Genomic DNA, 5,315 nt, shown 5'->3' with positions numbered 1-5,315 from the left:
AACATGTTTGAATCTGAGGTCTTTTTTTCTTAGCACATGAGATTGGTTCTGAGGTTTCAATCATTTGACCCTGAGTCATTGTTCTGGTTACCTAGGGCCGCTCTGACAGAAATACAACACAAATATAACCATCACAGTCATAGCCACAAAGTGGTTACAAGACAATAGCAGGACCCAACCTTTAACTTCAGTTAGTTAACATGCATCTGATTGATTGTTTGGGGGTAAATGCCCAAGCAATTGATTGTTTTGGGTAAATGACTCAGAACTTATGTCATGATTCAAATGAAATTAGGGCTCTCCTTGTAGACTACAGCCTTCCACAAACCAAATGCTTTAGAATTTAAGCTCTAATGCAGCTCTTGTACAGGGTGTGTGTGTGTGTGTGCACACACATGCACACGTGCACAGTAAGATTTCTACCAAACTGAAAGCTGCAACCATTGTTTGACTACTCTGAGCTCCTTGTAAAAGAGGACCAGCAGATAAAGAAAGACATTTCTGTATTGGCAGGGATAGTCAACCCGGATTCCCATAAAGAGCTAGGGCTGCTATTTCACAATGGGGGAAAGGAAGAGTATATCTGCTGTTATGGATTGAATTGTGTCCCCCAAAATATATGTTGGAATTATAGGGTTTCCTTATGATGCCAATGAGGTCATATCAGTGTAGGATGTTTCTTAAGCATAATGACTTTTTTTTTTTATTATTATTGTAATTTGGGTGAAAGTTTACAGAGCAAATTCATTTTCCACATAGCAGTTCACACACATGTTGTCTCATGATATTGACTACAATTTACTCCAATGCAACAGCTTCCCCCCACTTCCTCCCCATAGTTACCTCTTCCCTATGTCCATCTCTCCATGCACTCCTGCCTCCTGAATTGTCTGCCTATGCATAAACAGTCCTTCTTTCTCCCATGATTGTTCTCTCCAAGGAGTATATCTACCTCAGGTACATGTTCAACTCTTATGCCTGTCTTTTGTTTGGCTGGAAGCCACAGGTGTGGGTTCAATTCCAGACCTGAAGGGCAGCTAAGGACCATAGTCTCAGTGGTTCCACCAGGCTCCATTGGACCAGCAAACCTAGTCCCCCACCTTTTTTTCCCAAATGATTTTGAATTTTGTTCCACATTGTTCTCCCTCTCTATCCAGGATCTCCTACATAGATCCACCTCTGAGTGGTTGACAGTGGTAGCAAGGCACCATCTAGTTCTTCTGGTCTCATAGTTGTATAGGCTGCAGACCGGATGGTGTACCAGTCACTGGGACTGATTGTTTCCATTAATTTTCGTTTTCTTCATTCTTCTTTGCTCTGGACGAGGAGAGACCCATCGTTGCATCTAGATGGCAGCTTGCTAGCTTTTAAGCAGTTGCTACTCACCAAAGTAGGAGGTGGAACAATGTTTTGTATAGTATGTTATGCCTAATGACTTTTTTGAAATGTAAAAAGTGCTCTTAGACACAGACAGAAGCAAGAAAGCACAAACTGGGGAAGATAGAATCACATATGAGAATCACCAAGGAATTGAGGACCACTGAGGTTCCAGAATCTGAGCCAATGCAGAAAGCTTCCCCTAGAGCCAGTGCCCTGAATTGTGACTTCTAGCCTCCTGAACTTTGAGAAAATAAATTTATGTTCTTTAAAACCACCCATTTATGGTATTTCTGTTAAAGCAGCACTAAGAAACTAAAATATCTGGAAAAAAGGAGATTTACTGGGTCATCTCTTGGTGCCTCTCTGCCCAGTGATAACTGTAAATAGTTAACTGCAGCAACCATGGCAAGGCAACCAATGACTCCAGAGGGCTGAAGGTCTGGATCACCCCAGAGGCCAGTAACTGAAACTAGTGGTCTGTAGGCTGGCCAAGGGTGAGGGAAACTTAGAATGGTTGGAAGAGAGGGAAATGATGAATATCAGCTATGGCCCAGGACCTCTGGTAGCATAGTGCCTAAGGCACTTGACTGCTAACCAGAAGACTGGAGGTTCAAACCCACCAGCCACTCCTCAGAAGGAAGATTGGGCAATCTACTTCTGTAGTGATAACACCTCAGAAACCCACGGAGGGGTCACTATGAGTCAGATGCCACTCGAGGGCAGTGAGGTGGTTTTTTTTTTCCCTCCCTCTGATGAATAGTTTTTCGATGTAGTGGTTCCACATGGCTTCTCTGAAGATGTCCTGAGAGCAACCCAGTTGAGTGTTCTTATGAGGATGTTGTAGTTATTCTCCAGGCATCCTTGTTTGACTATTCTTTTTTCCTCGCTCTTGCTTCCCACCCAATAAAGGATTAGCACATATGCTTTGCCTCAGGCTGTCTCTGTGTTCTAGGGAACCTGGGTTAGAAAAGAGAAGCAGTCAGAGAAGGGAATATTTGGAATTCAAATTGTGGAAGGATTAAAGTTATTATAATGAAAGTTTAGAATATGACCATGGAAGGGAATGGCTTATGTAGAATGGACAGCAAGTTCACTGAAGAAGAGACTAAGAAATTAACCCAGGTCCTTAGTCCAGGGAGCTCGCATAATCATCTAGGTGGATATGGAAACACCCCAAGATTATGTTAGAATGTTGAAGAGGGTGATCCAGGAACTAAAACCTTCAGAGCTTGGGGATTGGGGGCCTAGAATTCCCTTCACAAAGAGGGGTAGATGGCATAATCTCTTGTGATTAATAATGAGGAATTAGGAAGGCATGTAACTCACCTCAAGGCCCAGTGGTACGAAGGCTATAAAACAGTGAGCAACTACCTCTTGAGAGAATTGCAAAAAAAAAAAAAAAAAAGCAGTATTCTAAGACAAGAATAATATTTCTGACAAGAAAATGAAGAGAACATTCATGAAAAAGGATAAGGATACAGGTTATTCTGTTGATGGATGAACCTGAACTCCAGAGGGCACAGTGGAAAGGTTTCAGGGGATGAGAAGTTGTAGAAAGTAGGTTAGAAAAGGAGATGTACAAGCTGAATGAGGATTAAGCCTGGGGAATGAAGGATGGTTTAGGACTCACGCTTCTTGTGGGGTCTACATGTACAGGCTAAAAGGCATAGTGAGGAGTGCCTGGGTAGTGCAAATGGTTAAGTGCTCAACTACTAGCCGAAAGGTTGGCCATTCAAACCCACCAAGATGTGCCTCAGAAGACAGGCCTGATAATCTGCTTCTGAAAGGTCAGAGCCTTGAAAACCCTGTGGATTAGTTGTACTCTGCACACATGTGGTCACCGTGAATCTGAGTCAACTTTACTCCACAGCAACTAACAACAACAAAGGACCTAGTGAGATCCCTCCTGGTGGTCTCCAGGCAGAGATTGATGGAGCAGCTGCAAGAGTTGAGGGGAAGGAGGACTGCAAGCTCTTGCCCAGAGTGTGCAGTGTTTTGGGGCTTCCACTCAGCCCTGCTGATGGACGCATGGAGTCCTGCAGGGGTGGGAGATATGTCCTGCTCCAAAAACACAAGCACCATTCCCCTTGACTTCTGCAGCCTGGGAGTCCTCTAGCATAGCAAAAGTGTCCTTTTACTCTTTTTTTTTTTAATGCATTTTATTGAAATATAATTTATGTACAGTGAAATACACAAAACTAAAGTGACATGGGTCAATGCATTTTTTTTTTTTTCAGTGTTCCCTCCTCTCCTCTCCCACCCCTGGCAACCAACAAAGAAAGTTTGCCTCCATATATAAACCTTTCCTTGACCCTCCACAACAACAAACCAATACTATATTTGTCCTTCTGTGATTGACTTATTTCACTCAGCAAAATGTCCTCCAAGTTCATCCATATTATGTGGTGTTTTGCAGACTCTACATTATTCTTTAGTGCTGCATAGCATTCCAGTAGGTGTATGCACCATAGTTTGGTCATCCACTCTTCCGCCGATGGGCATGTAGGTTGTTTCCATCTTCTTTGCTATTGTAAATAGTGTTGTGATGAACATGAGCATGCATGTATCTGTTCCTGTACTGGCTCTCACCTCTCTAGGATATATATCTAGTAATGGGATTGCTGGGTCAAATGGTATTTCCAATTTCAACTTTTTAAGGAATTTCCATATTGCTTTCCACAGTGATTGTGTCACTTCACAGTCACACAAGCAGTGTATGAGAGTCCCAATCTCTCCACATCCCCACCAGCATTTGTTATTTACTGTCCCATTGAACCTTGCCATCAGTGCTGGGGTGAGACGGTATATCTCATTGTTGTTTTGATTTATATCTCTCTGATGGCCAATGATTGTGAGCATCTTTTCATGTATTAACTGACCACCTGAATTTCCTCCTTGGTGAAGTGTCTATTCATGTCTTCTGCCCATTTTTCAATTGGATTGTTAATTCCTTTGGTGTTGAGGCATTGGAGTTTTCCATCTATCTTAGAGATAAATCCCTTGCCAGATACGTAATTATCAGCAAATATGAATTTGTTGCCGTCATTTTTGTCATATGTTTTTTCATTGTGTTGATTTCTTTGTTTCATTAATTTTCTATGCTGAGCTCATTTTGTTTATAAATCATGTTATCACTTCCTTCATTGCTATTGTTTTAGTATTTGCTGAATATTTATGCTGGTCCTCTTTTTTTACATTTTTATGATTTTTTATCATTTTTCTTTGAGGTTACTCTGTGATTTATAGTTTTCTTCCCAAGTTTAGAACAGTCCATTCTATCTTGTAGTTGTCTTGATTTCCCTACCATCTAGAAGTTCTGTAATGACACAGATTTTTTTCCCTCTTTTTGGTTTGTAGTTGTCTTCATTTGTCAAATGATAACTTTGGTTCCCTGTTTATAATCTTGTAGGCTTATTTACTTTGGATACTTCCATAGCTGGTTAGTTTCTGGGTTATATCATCATGTGTGTTAATGGTCAGTTGTTGGCTGTTGTTGCTTCTCTGTCCAAAGGGCTCCCCTTAGCATCTCTTGTAAGGTTGGTCTGGTTTTAACAAATTTCCTTAATTTCTGCTTATCTGGAAATGTCCTAATTTCACCATTGTATTGAGGGACAATTTTGCTGGGTACATAATTCTTGGTTGGAAATTTTCTTTTTCAGTGGTTTACATATACCATCCCACTGTCTTCTTGCCTGCATGGTTTCTGTTGAGAAATACGAGCTTAGTCTTATTAGTTGCCCCTTGTAGGTAACTTTTCGTTTTTCCTGTGCTGCTTTCAGAATTCTTTCTTTGTCTTTGGTTTTGGTGAGTTTGATGATGATATGTCTTGGTGTTTTTCTTTTGGGGTCTACCCTGTTTGGGGTTCATTGGACTTCCTGAATGGATATATTCTCATCTTTCATCATATCAGGAAAGTTCTCCTCCAACAAATCTTG

The sequence above is a fragment of the Orycteropus afer genome, unplaced genomic scaffold (genome assembly GCF_000298275.1).
Source record: "Orycteropus afer afer isolate SDZICR_OR568_19922 unplaced genomic scaffold, OryAfe1.0 scaffold00074, whole genome shotgun sequence".
Classification (NCBI taxonomy): domain Eukaryota; kingdom Metazoa; phylum Chordata; class Mammalia; order Tubulidentata; family Orycteropodidae; genus Orycteropus; species Orycteropus afer.
The sequence above is the reverse complement of the archived record's forward strand: the minus strand, read 5'-3'. Positions refer to the sequence as shown.